Consider the following 22,595-nt stretch of genomic DNA (forward strand, 5'->3'; position numbering starts at 1 on the left):
CTTTCCTCAAGTGCAAATTTGGTAACTAAAATCAAAGAGGTAAAGTTTAACTATGAGAACTTCTGGACATCTGTTGAATTGTTCTAGATAGTACATTTGGAGAGTGAAGGTGCACCATCTTGGTTTGCACCACTGCTCACCTTTAAGTAGGTGCGCTTGATGCAATCGGAGACCATGCATCCTATCACTGATTGTGAGAACTCACTCTGGCCCCAAGATGGTTCATTAAAAGAGCCGTTTCTCCTTTCACTGTCTTCGTAGTGCCCAACCTGCATTTTCAAGACAGACAATGATTCCCGTGCAGGTGGATGAGGTGAGCAACTGCACGAGGCTATCTGAGGGCATCCATGGGACCTCACCTTTCAATCCTCTTGAGGAACACCCTCAGGGAGTGCAGTGACTGTGCACCACTTACTTGTGGCACACAAGTAGCGCACCTCTTGACAGTCGCATTGCCTCTATGCCTGTGTCAATAATGAAGCGCAGAGGCAAAGTAACTCCTTCATTTGCATTGGACCATGATCCAATGCAAATGGCAGAATGTCCCTTTAGGATAGCGCTGGCAACATGTGCGAGATGGCATTGTCTGTAGTAAAGAAGGGACTGTGCAATTGTCTGTCAGCCCTTCCATAATACTAAAGTGTCCCAGAGGTGCCCAAAGTGGGTGCACAAGCATGATGTCTCCTAAGGGCATTGTATGTAATACAGCCCTTGGCTTGTAATGTGCTGGTTTAGATCTCACAAATCCTGCATTTCTGTTTGAGGGTTTTGAGTACATCACTGTCTGAAACTAAACTAGCAGATGGACAGAAGATTGTACTCAGTGTCAGGTATTGCTGTTGACATCTGAGAAGTGTGTATGTCTGACTGCCTTTCATCACTAAAATCTTCTCATTTATTATTGATGTCCTTGTGTCAAATATTCATATAAGATACTGTTGACCATTTCAGGATCACTTCCACTGATTATCACTTGTCATCACTGATATACTGTCACTGAGTATAGAGAAACCACCAACATCACTCTGTCACTTACTGTAACTGACTTGAATGTAATCTGATGAAGAAGAATCTGTAGCTAAAGGATTGGACATGCAATACTCTCCGATCATGGGATGCTAACTTTGTGATGTGAACTGTTTGAAATGGGGTCTTTGGTTGGCAGTCAGGTTACCCCCTGTCCAAGCAAGGACCCTCACTCTAGTCAGGGTAAGTCACACACAATCCAAATTATCCTGTGCCCACCCTCTGGTAGCTTGGCACTGAGCAGTCAGGCTTAACTTAGAAGGCAATGTGTAATGTATTTGTGCAATAAATCATACAATAAGACAATATAGCGCCACAAAAATACACCACACAGTGTTTAGAAAAATATATAAAAGATGCAATAAGAAATTGTAGAGATATCACTGAAAAGTGATATAAAGTGTCTTAAGTCTTTAAAAAGCAAACAAAGTCTCTTTCAAGCACAAAGTACCTGGTTGGAGTGAAAAATCTCCGCAAAGGGCCGCAGAGGAGGAGATGCGTGGAAACTGGTGTGTGCGTCGGTTTCGCCCCTTCACACACGGACTTGCGTTGTTATTTTTCACACGGGAAGACGTTACGTCGATTTCCGGCACGTGGATGGGTCTCCTCTTCGAGTCGCGGGGTTTTCAGACGCCCCGGGTTCTGTGCGTGGAATCCTGGGCTTGTTGACCGGCTGTGCGTCATTCCGGTGGGCGATACGTGGAATTGTCTCCCTCACGGCAGGCGCTGTGTCAGTTTCCCCTCTGGAAGTCGGTATGCGTTGTCCAGGCAGGCCGTGCGTCGAAGTTCCAGTCACACCGCAGGCGCCGCGTCGATCTTTTCCTCACGAAGTCGAGCGGCGTCTTTCCGGTTCGGCATGCGGGGAATTTTTCACTGCGGAACAAGCTGTGCGTCGAATATTTCTCCGCACAAGGAGTCCAGTTGCAAGAGAGAAGTCTTTTTGGTCCTGAGACTTCAGGGAACAGGAGGCAAGCTCTATCCAAGCCCTTGGAGAGCACCTCTGCAGCAAAGCAAGGGAGCAGCAAGACAGCAGGGCAACAGCAAGGCAGCAGTCCTTTGTAGAAAGCAGTCAGGTGAGTCCTTTAGGCAGCCAGGCAGTTCTTCTTGTCAGGGTGCAGGTTCTGGTTCAGGTTTCTTCTCCAGGAAGTGCCTGAGGTGGTAGGGCAGAGGCCCTGTTTTATACCCAAATGTGCCTTTGAAGTGGGGGAGACTTCAAAGAGTGGCTTAGAAGTGCAACAGGTCCCCTTTCAGTTCAATCCTGTCTGCCAGGGTCCCAGTAGGGGGTGTGGCAGTCCTTTGTGTGAGAGCAGGCCCTCCACCCTCCCAGCACAGGAAGACCCATTCAAAATGCAGATGTATGCAAGTGAGGCTGAGTACCCTGTGTTTGGGGAGTGTCTGAGTGGATGCACAAGGAGCTGTCAACTAAACCCAGCCAGGAGTGAATTGTAAGGCACAGAAAGATTTAAGTGCAGAGAAATGCTCACTTTCTAAAAGTGGCATTTCTAAAATAGTAATATTAAATCCAACTTCACCAGTCAGCAGGATTTTGTATTCCCATTCTGGCCATACTAAATATGACCTTCCTACTCCTTTCAGATCAGCAGCTACCACTTCAACAATGTATGAGGGCAGCCCCAATGTTAGCCTATGAAGGGAGCAGGCCTCACAGTAGTGTACAAACGAATTTAGGAGTTTTACACTACCAGGACATGTAAACTACACAGGTACATGTCCTGGCTTTTACCCACACAGCACCCAGCTCTAGGGGTTACCTAGGGCACACATTAGGGGTGACTTATATGTAGAAAAAGAGGAGGTTTAGGCTTGGCAAGTACTTTTAAATGCCAAGTCGAAGTGACAGTGAAACTGCACAAACAGGCCTTGCAATGGCAGGCCTGAGACAAGGTAAAGGGGCTACTAAAGTGGGTGGCACAACCAGTGCTGCTGGCCCACTAGTAGCATTTAATCTACAGGCCCTGGGCACATATAGTGCACTCTACTAGGGACTTATAAGTAAATCAAATAGTCCAATTTGGTGTGATCCAAGGTTACCATGTTTAAAGGGAGAGAGCATATGCGCTTTAGCACTGGTTAGCAGTGGTAAAGTGCGCAGAGTCTAAAAACCAGCACAAATTAGGTCAGAAAAAGAGAAGGAGGAAGGCAAAAAGTCTGGGGATAACCCTGCAGAAGGGCCATTTCCAACATGAACCATAACCTGATGATGGAAGAACTGTACTTCAGGTAGTTGTGCACCACAACATAAATGAGTGCGTTCCTAGATCAAATCCCTGGAGGTGGGAGGGGTGATTCAGAGAGCTGTTGCCAGCATCAACTTGACTTGATCTATTTTTTTAGGAGCTGATTTCAATGGTTTCATTAATTAAATGATGAATGCTTTAGCCTCATTCTTGCTATATCAGTGTTACAGTGTAACTGGGTGAAGGGAAAGATTGTAAATGCATTAATGCATGGGCTTGTGTGATGATTCTCATCAGATGCTAAGCCAGTGATTGAAAATCCTTAGCAAATGGCTCTTTCTTCTATTATTGGGTGGCACTGATGGCATAATCGACTTAATCTCAAGTTGCTGTTAGAGGATATTTACTTATTTGGCGAGCGCACATGTTAATCGATGGACAGAAATTAATGAGGTGATTAAATACTGGTGAAAATGTAAATATACTGGTGGGGTTCATGGCATTTCTCAAAAATTTGCATTATGGGCATTTACCTGATTTCTTTTTTTTTCAGCAAGTATAAAATCTTTGTATAAAATATTTAAGATACCAGAGAGATGTTGCTAAACATAGAAAATGTCTTGCCAAATGACATGTTGTATTTGAACCATTTTCCTGCCTTTGTTGCAATAAAATTTCAATACCAGGTGTGTGCCCACAGACAAATTACCAGCAAAACAAATTTGCTGATGTAATTAAATAAAATTTCGCAAAATGCAGTGTAAACAATTGTACACAATTTGTCACACACCTTAAAGCCAGTGTTGGAAGATCCTAATCTGATGGGTTGAACATGGAATCTTGAGTAGCTGTATGCTGACAGGATGGACAGGCAAAGTCTGTGAAATCAATTTCATAAAACTTATTTTTTTTTAGAGCAGAGAGAACATGTTAAGAACACACCGTTTTAGAATCAAATCATGTGAATTACAATTGTTTTGATTCCTTTTCATGAAAGTCTCCAATGTTGTAGAACACTCGACCTTTTCCTTTAAGGCTTGAAATCGATTTAAACGGAATAATAATATAAGTTTTCTAAACAACATTTTCAGGGTTACACAAATAGATTCATACATTTTCATGGATGTTTTATGAAGGAGCTTGTTTTTAAAGAATGGCATCCAAGCACTGATAAGTCATGGACACTCACATCAAGTCAGTCTTTCCTTATACCAGACATGAGTCACCACCCTACAACTGATTTAAAAGTAAGGACCTTTAATGGGACAGCTGGAGCAGTCGAACAGCGAGCACAGGTGTCCAACTCTGAAACAAGATAACGCGTCCAATCAAAATCTCAGTTTACTAAAATGGCTAATTCATTTTTACACTAATATACGGGCACTTCAAGTGATTCACAAATCAGCAGTTATAAAGGAGGAGTAATGCACATTAGTATGGAGATTAGTAGAATGAGACTAAGGGAGGAGGTTGCACTAAGAGGACATAGGAGCCTATTACCAGAGTGCACTGGGCACTTGACACGCTTTTGTTTTGCTCCAGATAAGCTCCACGAGATGTTCCCAGGGATGAATGACTGATATTGGAGGGGATGGCATGCCGATGCTCATTTGGTGCTCCTGTCTAAATATTGCATCATACTGGAAAGCGTTTCTTGCACCTATCATAGAAGTAGTGGCTTAACATATAGCCTCAGACCACGCTTTCATGCGTTTTGGTTTTCACCCTCCAAAGTGGGAGGACACTGAAAATTGATTTTCCCACTATTAGAAATAGTCAAAATGACACTGGCCAGGAAATGGAAACTATAAACTAGTTCTACCTGTCACTCTTGGTGTTGGAGAATTTGTGGTCCAGCGGTGGTTGAAAGGTGATTCACATACATTTCAGAAGAGAGATAACTGCCCTGTATGCCAATAAAGAGAAATTTTAAAAAATGATTAAGCCATGTAGTCCTATAATTACCAAAAAGGAAGAAGGTAATACTAATTTAAGAATGAGAACCCCCTTCAATACTCAGATCTACAGTCCTGCTATTATGCAGGTGACCCCATAGCTCATCTTATTAGCGATTAGACATGTGTCCTAAAGGTTTTTTATGTCTAGCATCACAGCACAGCTTTGCTGGGCCTTGTGTGACCACCAGAAAAAGAGCTTTACAAAAGAGTATTGAGCAAGGGACGCTGGCCCCGCCCACAGGTTGTCTTATGTGCAAGCTTTTGATTATGTAGTGTGAAGATGCACTAAGCCTGCTATCCAGATCCAGCGGGAGCAGTGGTAGCTTCCACACCTTTTAGAGCTACTTCTAACCTACATGGTAATAGTGGATGGCTGGTTGTGGGCTGTATGTGTAGTAACACACTTTTTGAGGACTTGTCTGCCATCTCTTGCCATCTCTTACCCACTTGTAATGAAAAGAAAATATATAAAAAAACACAAGCATAAATATAAAGACTTTGGTTCTGCCCTTTTTATCCACTGGTCTGTTTGAGCATAAAGCAGAGGATCAACCCACTTCAGCCATTCATTATCTTGCCTGGAAGTTATGGCATTTTGCCTGATCGTGCACACATCTACCTGAAAATGAGATTGTGCCGGGGTGGGTGGGCCTGTCCTTTAGTTTTCCATTTTATATCCTTCAATATGTTCTCTTTAATTTCTTCTTCTATGTATTTGCATGCCTGTATAGCCAAAGCTTCTAAACCAGAAAGCAGTATTGGAATGGTATCTCGATAGTGTATCATCATTCTGTTGTTCCAAGATGGTCACCGAGTTTTGAAGGAACATGTTTGCCATCATTGATCTGTGCATGATACCATATCAATATGCCCATCCAGTGTGACATTTATTTAGTGGCTATCTTGAAATTGTGCTGTACATAGAGAATAATTGTTCTGAAATTCCACGTTAGCCCATATATTGTTGCTAAACGTGGTAGCTATGTGTAAATAGTTAAAATGTGCACAAATGTCATTCAAAGACAACTCACCACAGTTTCATGTTTTTTACTTATTTTCTGTTGCAAGCATATGTCCAACTTCTTTAGGCAACAGCATTTTTCCTTTTCTATTTTTTGTATTTTAATTTAGGATTTTAAATTATTTTGGATATGCTTGTTTAGTATGTGTGTTTTATTGTGAATTGAGTGAGTGAATGCAAGAGTGAGTGATTCGGGGATGATGTAGAATGCAGCATTGAGAAGATTATTGCGAGAGTGCATGTATGAAGAATTATTGCTTGCCTAAACTCACCATTGACATTGGCACTTTCAGTGTAAGTCATAACTGTTGGCAGTGCCAATGCTTATTTACCATTTGGGTATAGATAGGCAGATAACAGTAGATTTTTTACGCAGTAGGATGTGTCATTATCTGGCTAAGGCAACCTTCGACAAAATTCCATTTCTGGCAGCAACGTACACGGACCCACAGTTATAAAGCTCACGAGTAAGTTTTAGTTCTCCTGTACTTTCTGATTGAGTGCGCTTGCATGCTAAATATTAGTTGAAAATGGACATCAACCCCATCACTGTAGTTCTGTCTGCAAACTCGTGTCAGATGTATTCTCCGGGGTTTGTTTAAAAAAAAAAAAACACTGCACAAACATAAAGGAATCAGGCTACCTATTTTCAATTCATATACACATATGCATGCCAACCAGGCAGTAAGGTAGACCATAGAAATGCCACAGTCATCCTGTGCTTTTTCGCCCTTACGCGATTAGCCCAAAAGATGAAACGAGGAATAAGAATTCTAGTGAGTAAACTAAAGGTCTAATGCTGACTTAATGGGAAATTCGGATCCTCAAAGAAGCATTTTATGCATTTTCGCTATATTATGGCAGGACGTTGTACAACACTGTCAATACAAAGGCTGTGAAAGGCAACATCAGGAAAATTGTATCGGGTGAAAAGGAACCCTCTTCTAACAAAATAGATGAAGATGTGGGGTTTCCTGCCTAAAGGAGCAGTGGTTAGGGTATGGGGTTCAGCGGCAAGCTGTATTCTTGATTAAGTTCTTGCAGTGCTGTTGGCCCCCAAGTCTGGTCCCATGGAGCATTGTGAGCCACAGTATGTGACGTCAGGATCCAGAGGTATGGGAAGCTGTTCATGTCAAAATGACAGCTCCCCATATTGGGCACCTCCTGAAATGCATAGCATGCTGCAAAATGAATATGACACACACCAGAATTAATGTACTATGTGTCAAAATAATTATGATACCTGCCAGAGTGAACCTGAATTGAACGAAAACAAACATGAAACGTGGCAGAATGAATATGCTACTTAGTGATTAATATGAATAACACACACACCAAATTGAATAAGAAATATACTGAAATATATATAAATCATACTGAAATTAATATGGCCCTCACTGTAAACAATAAAGCAATCACTGAAACTAATACAATATTCACCAAAAAGAATGGGGCATTTCTTGAAATGATTGACTTATGCCAAGAGAAATATGACATATATTGAAATTAATATGGCAGATTGAAAATAATATAAAGTATTGAAATTAATATATTATATTCTGAAAAGAAAACAATGCACATTGAAACTAATACAATGTACATTGAAATGAACATTAAACATGTTGCAATGAATTTGAATTGTGTTGAAATGAATATTACCGAGATTGCAATGAATATGAGACACACAGAAATGAATAGGAGATGATTGAAAATGAATATGGCTTGTGTTGAAATTAATGCAATCCCATTGAATAGAAGTTAACATGCCTTCAAAGGAGCCCGATCACAGCTGAAATTCACACGAGATTTGTTAAAATTAATATGGCACGCCTTGAAATTAATATGACACATATTAAAATGATTATGATACATATTCAAATTAATATGATATATGTTAAAATTGATAAGTTGCATCTTAAATTTAATATGATAATTGTTCCTATGAATATGACATCCATTGAAATAAACTTAACATTGATTGAAAAGAATATAACACATGTTAAAATGAATATGACATGAGTTGAAATGAATATGACCTTCATTGAAATTAATTTGACATGTTTTAAAATTAATACGGTAACGTTAAAATGATCATGACATTTATCACAATGAATATGGCTTGCATTGAAAGTGATATGCTATACATTGACATGATTATGATATATGTTTCAATGAATATGATTCATGTTAAAATTAAGATGTGTTAATATTAATGAAGCATCTATTGAAAGAAATATGACACATGCCAAGATGAATATGGCATGCATTGAAACAAATATGAGCTCCACCGAAATGAATTAAAAATGTCTTAAACTGAATATGACCAATGCTGAAATTAAAATGAAACTTGTCATAATGAAAAAGTTGTGCTTTGAAATTGATATGATACACAGCAAAATAAATACTGCATATATTGACATTAATATGACCTATGTTGAAATGGATATGACCTGTTTTAAAATTATTATGACAGGTGTTAAGGTGAATATGACATCCATTGAAATGAATGGCATTCATATAAAGGAATATGACACATGTTAAGATGAATATGAGGCACTTTGAAATGAATAGGACACCTGGTGAAATTAATATGGCCCACATCAAAAGTAATATGACATTCTGTAACATGAATATCACACTTTTTGAAATGAAAATGAAACTGTGGATAAATGTAACATGCTTTGAAATGAATTAGGCAAATATTGAAATGAACACAAGCCATGTTTAAATGAATATGACTGCTGTTTAAATGAATATGGCTTGCTCTGAACTTATGTTGATTTGCTTTAAAATTAATATTACATATTGAAATTAATGTTACATATTCTCAAAGGGCCGCATTACGAGTTTGGCGGGTGGTGTGACCGCCATCTGCTTGGCAGTCAGACCACAGTATTACGATGCTGGCAGTCCCATGGGGAAAGACTGCCGCAGTCCTGCCAGCACCACCAGGCAGCGAAGTCCTCCACAGTGGCGAGGCAGGCCAAAAAGGCCAACTGAGCCAGTGTTTCAGATGGAAAGTTATGATGTTGCCTACCGCCAGCGTGACCGTGGCAGTCCAACCACCACATCCCAGCAGGTGGAAACGGAAAGCATAAAGGAAGCAACTCACCTGCAGGCAGTGTTACATGACTTGTGCCGCCATGGGGCCATTCACACACACGTCCTGCCGCAGGTGCTGCTCATCAATGGACCCACACATCATCCACATTGCAACACAATGGAAGATGAATGGGATGCAAATATAGGTTGTGAAACAAATATTCAAAGCTCACAATGCAAACAATACCTGCATAATAGTGATGGCGACATCAGGAGCGTTCATGGACACATTTCACTTTCACATGCCCCTAAAACAGTATTTGCATAGGAACTGACCCTTCATGTATCTCGGGGACAAACAATATTTGAGCCAAGTGATATGCCTAGCTGCCAAATGTGTAAGCGCAAGTCAAGAAAGCACATACAACAGCAACAGCATGGTCCAGACATCTAGATGATGTAGCTGTAAGGTACACACATCAAAGTGGACACATGGTCAGTCAAATCCAAAGGAAGCTACCACAGTTTGAAACCCTCCATGTGTGGACAAACAAAACTCTATCTCCCGCACATGAGACGAAAGTACAAACTATATCAGGGAACAAATCTACACCATACATGCTGACATTGGCCAACACAAGATGAAATACTTACCCTAGCAAGCATAACACAATGCAATGACACCCCAATTGGATCAACACACACATATCCATACAGTGAACATCTACCCTTGTCTTGGGTGACCAACACTTCCCACAAAGTCAGATATTGAAAAACAACAGCAAATGTGGTGGATGTGTCTGTGGGTGTTGTGTTGGTGTCTGGGGGTATGGTCACTGAGGCGTGTGGGGCTGTGGGTTGTGAGCTGTTGTAGGAGGCTGGCCTGGCTTGTAGTGGGTACCTTATGTACTTACACCTTATACCAGGTCCAGTTATCCCTTATTAGTGAAATGTAGTAGTGTTCTAGCAGCTTAGGCTGATAGAAGGTACCTGTAGCAGAGTAGCTTAGGCTGAACTAGGAGACATGCAAAGCTCCTGCAATACCACTTATAGTTACACAGTACTTATACACAATAAAAGACAATACTCAGTGTTACCAAAAATCCAGGTACTTTATTTTAGTGACACTAGGCCAAAATTATCTTGGAGGCAATACGCCTTCTGTAGGTAAGTATTATACACAATATATACACTAGACACCAAAATCAGGTAAGTAAATAGTCATAGGATAGTGCAAACAATAGAAAATACCATTGAATGCAATAGGAAGAAATAGGCCTTGGGGCAACACAAACCATATACTAAGAAAGTGCAATGTGAATCACAAATTCCCCCCTAGGCAAGTGTAGTGTGTATAGAGGCACTGGGACTGTAAGTCCATTCTGTCTACATTCCGTCCATCAACTGTTGTTTTTGCATTTGTCACCCTAAGTGGGAAGGGTATGCCCAGACGTGGGTCCCTTGCTCACTGTGCCACTGGATTCAAGCTAGCCTGGCTGATGAAGGGTGAAACCCTGAAACCGGTCCCAGGATGCTTGTTTCCGGTGCAGGGAGGACCTGGCTTGTCAGTTCGGGCTGGACTGTTCCCATGAGGAACAGGGTAAAGACTAATTTGCATATGGCTGGGTCCAAACTGGGGTGGCATGGTGAGCAAAAGAACGATGGATTAAACCCAGATCTGTGACTGGGGGTGAGTGTTTGCATTGTTCAGCACTCCGTCCATCATCCTTTTGTGTTGCTAAAGTTGCCCTAAGTGGGAAGGGTATGCCCAGACGTGGGTCCCTTGCTCACTGTGCCACTGGATTCAAGCTAGCCTGGCTGATGAAGGGTGAAACCCTGAAACCAGTCCCAGGATGCCTGTTTCCGGTCCAGGGAGGACCTGGCTTGGCAGTTCGGGCTGGACTGTTCCCATGAAGAACAGGGTCAAGACTGATTTGCATATGGCTGGGTCCAAACTGGGGTGGCATGGTGAGCAAAAGAACAATGGATTAAACCCAGATCTGTGACTGGGGGTGAGTGTTTAAATTGTTCAGCACTCCGTCCATCATCCTTTTGTGGCACTATACTAGGGACTTACTGGTAAAACAAATATGCCAATCATGGATAAACCAATCATCAGGTCAGTTTAGACTGAGAGCACTTGCACTTTAGCACTGGTCAGCAGTGGTAAAGTTCTCAGGGTCTGAAAGCCGGCAAAAACTAAATGTAGCACATAGTCGAAAACATATATTTATTTTAGTTAATTAATTTGTGTTCATATCATATCCTTTCAGAATATGTAATATTAATTTAAAAATGTATTGTTAATTTAAGAGCAAATCAACATCGATTCAAGGCAAGCCATATTTAAACAGTGAGCATTTTAATTTACACATTGCTTGTGTTCATTTCGGTATGTGCTTTATTCATTTCAAAACATGCAATATCTATTTCATATAGTTTCAAATCCATTTCAATAAGTGTCATTTTAATTTTAATGAATGTCATATTAATTTTGATATGGGTCATATCAACTACATCAGATGTCATATTCATTTGAAGATGTCAGATAAATCTTAACGTGTCATATTGCTTTAAATGAATGGCATATTCGTGTCAGTGGATGTCATATTCATCTTAACACTTGACATTATAATTTTAACATGGGTCATATCCATTTCAACATAGGCCAAATTCATTTCAATATATGTAATATTCATGTCAATGTGTACTATATTGATTTCAAAGCATAACATTCATTTTTACAAGTTTCATTTTAATGTCAGCATTGGTCATATTCAGTGTAAGGCATGTTGAATTAATTTCAAAAGAGCTCATAGTCATTTCATGTCATATTCATCTTAGCATGTGTCATATTCCTTTCAATAGATGTCTCATTCATATTAACGCATGATATTGATTTTAACATGACTCATACCAATTGCAACACATATCATAATCATATCAATGTGTATCATATTACTTTCAATGCAATCCATATTCATTTTTTTATGAATGTAATGTTCATTGCACATTATATTCCTTTCAGAATAATGCATTTTCTTTTCAGTATCTTATATTCATTTCAAGCTGTCATATTCATTCCAAAATGTGTCATATTCCTCTTGGCATGTGTCAGTCATTTCAAGAAATGTTGCATTCTTTTTTAAATATTGTATGTGTTTCAGTGATTGCTTTATTATTTACAGTGAGGGCCATATTTATTTCAGTATGATTGATATATATTTCAGTATATCTCGTATTCAATTCTGAGTGTGAGCTATTGATAATAATCACTAAGTAGCGTATTCACTTTGCCTGGTTTCATATTTGTTTTGGTTCAAGTCAGATTCACTCTGCCAGGTTTCATATTTATTTTGACACATAGCACGTTCATTCTGGTGTATGTCATATTCATTTTGCAACACGCTATGCATTCCAGGAGGTGTCCTATATAGGGAGCTGTAATTTTGACATGAACGGCTTTCCATGCAGGGGTAGGGTTTTTTTGCAAGCATTTAACATGGTAGCTTATTTCCCTGACAGCTGTCTGAGTTCGCGTTAGGCATTTTTTATTTATTCCACTTTAAAGCTATAAACCTGAGCAACCAAGTGTCAAGAACTAGTGGCCATAAGGGAGTCCCTAAAGTGAAAAATAAGTGAAAAATAATGAGCTTCATAAGTTGCCGAATCACAACAAGTGCCTCGTTGTGATTTTTTGGTGTGTAATGTTTATTTGCCGCCTTTGGAGACAGCAAGAGAGATATATATAGATATATACTAATTTAAGTGATTCCAAAAATTAGGCAGAATTATGTTTTTTTTAATTTGCTAATAAACCTAATATAAACAAAATGACATTAAAACTTTAATTATGGTGAATTTATTTTTATTTGATTAAAAAATATTTATAAATGTAGTAATATTTTAAAATTTAAATGACTGTAGTTTTTACACATTTCATTTAAGGATTAAGGTCCTATGAAATGTTTTATCTTTTACAGGTTAATATTTTAAGCTTTTTTAAATGTGTTATTCATCAAAATGCTTGTTTAATTTTTGCTAAAAACAATTGACAAACCTAACTGAAAGTTTAGATAGACATATCATTCTATGTTCATACTTTCACACATAGGCATCTCTGTCTCCCTGGCAAATTACATATGTCAACTAGGCCGAATATAAATTATGGCTTTTACTTGTAGTAGCTGAAACTTGTACATACCATTGCAGGAGCCCCCTCACCCCCACCCCGCTCCCACTCTTATTTGAGGAACCGGAGACCTGCAAGGCTCCATCTTGGTGTAAATCTCCACTCAGAAATGATGAACAGCAAAAGAGTGGAGAGTTACCCCTAGGTAAATGCATACATCACTGAGTATGTGTGAGCGACAAACGCTGTCAAGGAGCATTGTGCTATTTATTAGAGAGATGACACTTGAAGGTGAACCAAGAAACCCAGCTGAGTGGCTTGTGAGATGCAAGAATTGCAGTCAGCAAGCCAAATAAGTGCATGCATAAGAACGACAGGCAATTCTCAGTAATGATGGCTGGAGAATATACTAACTTGAGATAAAGACTTGATATTGTCATCTATAATGCTGAATAAAAAGAGAGATTGAAGTATTCTATGGCATTAAGCAACACAGGATCCAAGTTCTGAATGATGAATTAGACCTGTGGATGATGGAACTAATAATGGAACAAGCATTTACAATGCAGTGGGTCTCGCGTTTGTTCGAGATAGTGTTGTAAATTCCGAACATAATTTTTCTTGCCGCAAAACAGTTGACATAAGCAAGTCAATTCAAGCGCCACAGCCGCCATGAGCACGAAAGAGACACAAAAGGAAAAAGAAGTTCACTCGCAGTCAAACATGTCAGCAAAAATGCATTATCCATGTAAGAGGGTTGGTGGTCCCCAAGGCGGTAACAAAACCGCCCCAAAGCAGGGCAAATGTAAAGCATTTACAAATGTCATCAAAGGATTTTTGAAAGGCAAGCCCACGAATGAGTGAAAGTGATGGGCGTAGAGTGCGTGTGGTCAAAAGCCCACATAGATACCAACACATTGGAAAAGCAGCATTTGCGATCTGCTATGCTCAACCTAAAAAAGGAATCCAATGCTCCGGACTTATCATGTAACATCTGTGTTGCCAGAAGTAAATTGAGCGTTTCGGAAATAGGCACTATTACTTGTGCATTATCAGGTCTATTAAGTTTAATTTTGACCCATGAGAATTTTCCTTTTTTTTACGCAAACAAAATCTGTCTTAAATTCCAAATAATGGATCTTATGTGGTTTTTATTATTCTTAAACATGCGTTTCTCATGGAATTTTGTTTCAAGGGAGATTAACTGAAGCAGAAGTAGTCTTGCAGGAACTGTGTAAATGGATGTGTGTAAAGGTCACGGCTCTGCATGAGGAAGGATCTTGAAACTGCAGAGGCAGTAAATTGAGGTGGGATCTCGTTACCTTTGTAAGCACTGGCGTATATGAAACAGATAACCACCCAACTGTTGTCGGTATAATACACATAATTATCAGGTGAAATAAATGTACACTTTCGCCCACCCCATGGATAATCCTAATTCATGATTTAGTAGCATCATCGTTCTTGCTTGCAAAATGAGGGACACTTTTGATGTTTAGAACTATTTCTTAATGTGTGACACTGGATGTAAGCTATTGGACAAGTACCTGTTATTGATTTATTTATTTTTATAAACATAAATGGAAGCCCTGATATTCTTCCAAGGATGTAACGAGGTCGTAAAACTAGATGTGGTACATAAGACAATTAGATTCGTTTAAGCATGCTGACCACCGAGGCACTCGAAAAGAAAACTTTGAAACTGTTGGTTTGTGGACACAGAACAGCACATGATAAAATGAATAGAAAATTACTGCGGTACAGGTTTCTGCAAAAAGCATTGGTCCTTTACTCCTCCATCTAATTAAAAGTATGCATGATGAGGCAAGGGTGCGTGCACAGCTTGGGAACAAACGGTGTTTTCTGATAAAAATAAATACTGTTAATGACCTGAAGCAAGGGTGTATCCTTGCGCCCACGTTATTAAATTTGTATATTTTTAATTTGTGCGAGCATTTTATGCATATTAACTGTTTGCATGCAACATTAGGTTGAGAAGAGTTATCACTTTCGGCCGCCCTACCGAGTTGTAATGATTGGACACCAATCAGCTTTCAGTGATCCATGAATGCCTTTATTAAGTAAAATAAGTGAAGTTTTCTAACAATGAATTTGAAAAATCATGGTTTTAGGCAATTACATTTTAAGGATTATGGGGGCCCTGGGCCAAACTTATTTTGGGGGGCCCTTTTTGGAACAGCTGTGAATTTATGATCCAATTTCGGCTCTTCCATGCCTTCTCTGGCCCAGTCACTGACAGTGCACAGACGCACATGTCCAAACTCTAAATATATGTGCTTTTAATATTCAGGGATAGTGACGTGTGTTTTCAATATTGTAACACAGCAGCTCACTCATATTACAGCAATTAGTCTGTGAGACATCCACCCATTTATTATATATCATATCCTGTTTTGAGCTAAAAAAAAACACATTTGTTTATAAATGTTGCATTAAGCACAGCATTTCCCTGCAAAATATCTGTAATAGACTTAAACATCATCCACATTAAAATATATTAAAGGAAAACAGTATTTAAAACAATATGTTTAAGAAATATTCAAGGTCATTAGGGCAAGACTCTGCAGAACAGAGATGACTGTATCAGGGGGCTCCCTGAAAGATTGGGGCCCTGAGCCAGAGCCCACTTTGCCCATGTCTTAAAACGTCTCTGGTTTTAGGCCAGGACCAGGTCAAAATTTGTGAGGTAGGCAAATTAACAAGCAGTGGCAAAGCCAATAGGTTTCGCCTATGCGGGAGCTATTGGCTTTACCAATGTCTTCTAGCCATGTTGTATAGCAGAGTAGAGGGGAGTAGAGTGGCATGCTACACTGTAGAGTTGCGTGCAGTACACTAAAATGGCGTAGATTACAGTGACATTGAGCAGCAGGGCATTGCGTGGAGCAGGTGGAGGGGTACTGTGTGGAGTGCAAGAGTTGTGTGGACTGTCATAGAATGCAGAGGCATAGAGTGCACTGGCATACATTAGAGTGGTGCAGAATAGAGTAGCGTAGCATGCCGTGGCATAGAGTGACTCATTGTTCAGTGGTGCAGAGAGTAGAGTGGCGCAGAATAGAGTGGTGCATAGCAGAGTGATGTAGAGTGCAGTGGCATAAAGTGTAGTAGAGTGCAGTGGTGTAGAGAATAATGATGTAGAGTGGCATAGAGCAGTGCAGAGTGGCATAGACTAGAGTGGTGCTGAGTAAAGAGGCAGATGGCAGTGGTGTTGAATTTGCAGAGTAGAGTGATGAGTGCAGTGGTCTAGAGTAGAAAGGTTCAGAATACAGTGCAGTGGCATACAGTATCATAGAGAGTAGTGGCACAGAGTACAGTGGCGTAGAGTGGTGCATAGTAGAGCACAGTGGGGTAGAGTGCAGTAATACGGAGTGCAGTGGTGTAGAGTGGTGTAAAGGGCATGGGGTAGAGTGGTGCAGCATAGAGTAAAATGGTGTAGAGAAGAGCAAAGTGGCGCACAATGCAGTGACGTATAGTGGTGGAGAGTAGAGTGCAGTGTCCCTCATGTCCAAAATAGATCTTAGGATGCAAGTTGTGCTAAAAAAAAAAAAATCTGCAATGCAAAATGACAGCATGGCATTTGAAAAAATTTCTGCAAACGGAAATTACTCACATTTCACCCACATCTAAACAACCAGTCACAAGGCCAAGATCTGGAAAATAGCCCTGTCCCTCCTACCCTGAGATTACTAAATAAGTAAATTGGGTAACATTATGAAAAAAACAGCTAAACAGTGGTGGCTGGCGACCTTTAAAAGTGATGGGCGTATCCCTTGATTCAAATTCCAATGAGCTTCTTCTTGAAGGGTTCTCTCACACTTTCTTTCATTAAGCTTTCTGTCTCACTTTGACTCACTTAGTCTCACTCAGTCTCACTCATTATACTCTGATCCACTCTATCACTCAGTCCCACTCATTCTCACTCACTCTGAATCACTCACGTTTGCTGTGTCTCACATACAGTAACACTAGGTTACACTCATTCTCCCTTGCTCACACATTCTCACCCATACTCATCTTTACAGTCACTCATTCTCACTCACTCCTTCACTGACTCTCCCTCACTTTTGCACATAGTCACACAGACATGCTCATAATGCTGGGAGCTCACCAGCTCTGAGCAGTATCTCTGATAGCTGCAGCAGTCACCTTAATGCACATGTGTCAACTGTCAAACAATGCCACCAGCTGCCTCAGTTTTTTGCTGGACCTGAACAGGGCCTGCATTTTATTTGTATTGAACCAAGAGTGAATAGTTAGTCACTCTTGATACAATTAAAATCGGCCACAAAACAAGGAGGATGTACTGTAGCTGAGGAGCCTATAAAGGAGAGCCGCTACTGGTCCATCAAACCTATCCATCCACTCAATTATCCATCATTTCACTTATCCACCCCTTTCATCCATCCACCCATTCATCCATCCTTTCAATCAACAATCCATATTTTCACTCATCCATGCACCCTTTCTCTAGATCTAGCCATCCTTTCACCCCATCTATATATCCTTTCACTCCATCCATCATTCTCCCTTTGACTCATCCACCCATCCACACTTTCACTCTGCCATCTAGCATTACACCCATCCACCCTTCATCCCATCCATCCATACCTCCATTTACCCTTTCACTCAGCCATCCATTCTTTCACTCAGCCATCCTTCCATTCATTCACTCACTCATATATTCATCTATTCATCCATCAGTTCACCCTTTCACTCATCCATCCTTTCAACCAGACATCCATCTACCCTGCTTTTCACACATCCCTCCCTTTTTACTCATCCATCTGTACATACATCCTTTCGCTTATATCATCCATATTTTCACTCCATCCATCCATTTACACTTCCACTCGTTCATCATTTCACTTATTCTTCCATCCATCCTTTCACTCCCCCATCCACCCACCCTTCCTTCCATCCATCCATCCATCCACTTATAACCCCTACTTTTACCCTTTCATTCAGCCATCCATCCATCCTTTAACTCACCCATCTGTTCATCCATCAATTCACCCTTTCACATATCCATCGTTTCACTCATTCATCTTTATATCAATCCTTTCACTCGTCCATCTTGTTCTTCTTTCCATCCTCTCTCATCATCCATCAATCCATCTTTTCACTCCTGCATTCATTCACTCATCCATCCTGTCACTCACTCATCCATCTATTAATCAGTTAACCCTTTCACTCATCTATCTATCCATCCTTTCGTCCAAACATCCATCTACCCTGCCATTCATTCATCCATTGTTTTACTCATCCTTCTTTACATGCATCATTTCACTCATTAATCCTTTTGCACCTCCAATCATACTTTCACTCCATCCATCCACTCATCCATTCATTTACACTTCCAGTTTTCCATCAGTTCTTTCTCTCATCATCCATCTACCTTCCCTTTCATTCATACACCCTCTCTCCCTTTCACTCGTACACCCTCTCCCTTTTTCACTCTTCTATTCTTAAATCTATCTTTTCACTCATTCATCCAAGCATCAATCAATCCACCAGTTCATCTGTCCATCCATCCTTTCACTCACTCACCCTTCAAGTTAATTATGAGCCTTTGTTTGCTGAGCTGCAGACAGAAAAGGCCCATTAAGAACCCCACCCTGTAGCTGCTAAAGCATGGGGATCGGGGTGTGATTGATGATGCCCCATAAGGAGAAGCGTAGCTGCACACTTACCTCCTAGTCTACTCTTGGGCCTCTAGAAGCTGAGATAAGGAGCAATCTGTTGTGCTCAGCTCAATAATGTTTTTTTTTTTTTTTCAAAAGTGAAAGCAAATGCAGTATTAAATACATGTTACCGAGAGGAGAGCATCCCCCTGCACCCCTCCTACATTCTGAGCCTGTCCCTCTGTGATGATCAACAGATTGTGGCCATCCACTCCTTCCTTGCCCTCAGTGGCCTGCTGCACTCTCAGCCATTAAAGTGAATGGAGCTTTGGCACCTCCTCCCACAGCCATTGTTCACATGCCCCAAAGGCAACCAGATCACTTGCATTCTAAATCAACACTCCCCTCCTATGATGTCACTGCGGTAGCTTGTGCCTGCAGGTTGAAGAAAACGTTGCCCAGCTGTCCCTTTCGCAGTAGGACATCTGCAAAGTTCACTAGAGTTCACCCAAGAGATTCAGCACACTGTCTCAGAGCAGTGATTTATTTTCAGATGCTCTGTGGTAATTTCCCTGTTTTTGCCCCTCCCCGGATGGTGGCAGGGCAACACCCCTACTGTCCATTAACACCAGTCACCACTGCAACTAAGTGTTTTCACATCCAATATTTATTTGGGGGGTGGCATTCAGACCATTCAGAAGCAATGTTCCTCTCTTAAAACAAGAGGGGTTCAATTACTGCCTGCAAAGCCTGTCTCCACCAAACACCCCAATTTGTTTCATGTCTGGTTTCTCTTACCCACATCTTTTACTACGATACAATGATTTTATGCAAACCACCTCCCTAAAAAAATCTCATGGCTGGTAAGCAATTCTGTGAAAGGCAGTGTATACTAAATGTAAATTAATGAAAAAGTAATTGACAGTAATGAGCGTGCTTCACAAGAGAACATCCAACAAACCAGTCTGTAAGTTTTCAAAATCAATTGCTAATGTTCATGCCACAGTACATCTAACTGTTTCTCGGTCCTCAAAAACAAAAAGAAAAATAGAGTTGTCGTCCATAGGACACGGAGTTCTCTGAGAGGGTTGCGTTAGTTTAAAGTGAGATGGGGAGGGGGAACTCACCCCCCCCCCCCACCTCTGCTGTACGAGGTACTGTGCTATCAGACTGGTGACTTTGCTGGGACAGTGCCTGAAAACACATAGTAGCAAACATATGCTTGTGGAGGTGCCAGTATTTAGGGGGTATGGTGGCAGGCAGTCCTGACTATACTCATTGTGGTGATGAAATGAGAAAAAAGTACCTCTCGAAGCCTGCGGCCACTGTGGCCTGCGGCCACTGTGGCTAGTGGAAGAACACTGGCTGCCAGCCAGAAAGGGTACTTCATCCAAGCTGCAGGGAACAGCAGCCGAAGCCGGGGAAAGAGAGGAAGTGCAGCCTGTTGATGTCAGAAGCGGTTGCTGACCAATGAGAAGGAAGAAAAGAAGAGTGATCAGCTAAGCCTACCAATGGTAAGTAATGTGTTACCTGTGGATGGGCTGTAATCGCTTTTAAGATTTTTTTTTCTTAAACACATAAAACTTTGCAAGCATGTGCCATGCAGGGCATAACTAAAAATGTGTGTTTTTAATGATGGTGAGTAGTAGGATTCCTCTGTGGCTACCCTACATTATAGCTTGGCATGGTGGATTTCCACTAGACCAGTGGTTGCCAACCTGTGGTCTCGGGACCCCTGGGGAAGCCTCCTCAGGGGGTCCATGACTGCTTAGAAAATTAAATATTATTAACAGATTAGGTCCCCGGATTTCAGTAATGGCTTAGTGGGAAGTCCCCGAATTCCAATGATGATTCAGTGAGGGTCCCCGGTTCCAGTAATGCTAAAATGGAGGTCCAAAGAAGTCAAAAGGTTGGGAATCACTGAACTAGACCATCTCATTTTCATGCAACATATTGCTCTGTTTAGTGTACGGCTATCTAAATGGTCCGTTCCAGAAAAAAAAGTATGTTATTTTGATCTATTTTGTAGTAGTTTATAATAGGAAACTAAATGAAAACTTGATAATATTGAGTTTAACTCAGTCGCAGCTCGTGGGTGTTAAAGGGAGTGGGGTGGCGCTTGCGTGTGGAAGAGCAGGGGGGACGAAAGGGGAAGAAAATATTAATAAAATTATAATAATAAACTTACCTGAAGGCCAGGCAGCGCCCCACTCCTCTGCTGGCTGCAGGGAGGTACAGGCTCCCAGCCTGCCCTGCGACCAATCCTGACGCTGTTCAGAGCAGGGCCAGGATTGTCTGGGAGCGCCCAGCCAGGGCACTCCCAGGCAGACTGGGAGCCTTTGCAGTCTCTCTCCAGCCCAGCAACTGTGTTGCTGGGCTGGCAAGAGCCTACGGCGCATGTGTGTTTGGCTGGCCCGAGACGGCCGGCCACACACATATGCGCTTTGAGTGGGAATGCTCAGATCATCATCCTGTGTCCCCACCCCTTTACAAGGAAACAATAATAAACACTGTTGATTATTGTTTCCTTGTAAATGTTTTGCAGCTGCCGCTGCTGGCAGGTGGGGGAGGGGGTGACACTCCTCCGCCCTCATGGCGGAGCCTCCTCTGGTAACTCGGTGTGCCAAGTATATAGCTTGTACAAGGGCATACATCACAAGTCTTAATCTGATCCTTTTGCTGTAACTCTTAAAAAGAAAAAAGTGTATGCACATTGAATAATAATAAAGATACATTTTTATATAGCACTTAAAAGCACGCTTCTGCCATCCCTATGAACTATAAATACCACATAATACGGCTAAAAAATGTAGTGGTATCCAATTTGCACGCCTGGGAAAGAGAAGTCCTCCTCAGGATCCGAAGTCCAGGTTCCATGATATTGACATGTTTCAGTTGCACAATTTAATCCCAGAAGCCATCCACCCTCGTTATATACTAAAAAGACCAACAGTGCACAAGCAACTATAGTTGGGCAGTGTTTGCTAACCATTGTTTACCTCACCTAAGAGATTGTATTGAAACTTGTATTTGGTATTTTTTTTAGTACTTTAGATTCCGGTATATAGATGTATTAGTACAGATGGGAAGATACCGTCCTTTGATGAGATTGTCGATCAGGCTATACAATCTGCATGAGAGATGTTTCCAGACATCATTGCTTTCTGCTCTGGTTTAAAGGGGCTGAGGCATATTTATTTAAGAAGTATTTTGTATTATGTAAAGTCCTAACAGTGCGGGTGGTGGTAGTTTGGGGCAGGGGGAGGGGATTATCCGGTCAATGTCACAACACGGTTTAAAACACAAGACAAGGGAACATTGTAGTCTATTCAGTGCCTATTACTGCTAATTGTTAGAGATGCAGGAATGGGTAAAGAGAATTGTTTTTCATACAATAGGTTGCCCCTTGTAGGCGGTGAAAACAATAAATGTGCATGGCTGATCCATTTTTAGATCTGTTTGTTTGTGTTAACAAAAAATGGGCGAGTGATTTTAACATCAAAGGTCAAGATCTTAAAGTATAACGTATTCTACCAGTATTATATTGTTATTTTTGTATATGTATCGGTGGTGACTAAT

The sequence above is a fragment of the Pleurodeles waltl genome, chromosome 11 (genome assembly GCF_031143425.1).
Source record: "Pleurodeles waltl isolate 20211129_DDA chromosome 11, aPleWal1.hap1.20221129, whole genome shotgun sequence".
Taxonomy (NCBI): Eukaryota; Metazoa; Chordata; class Amphibia; order Caudata; family Salamandridae; genus Pleurodeles; species Pleurodeles waltl.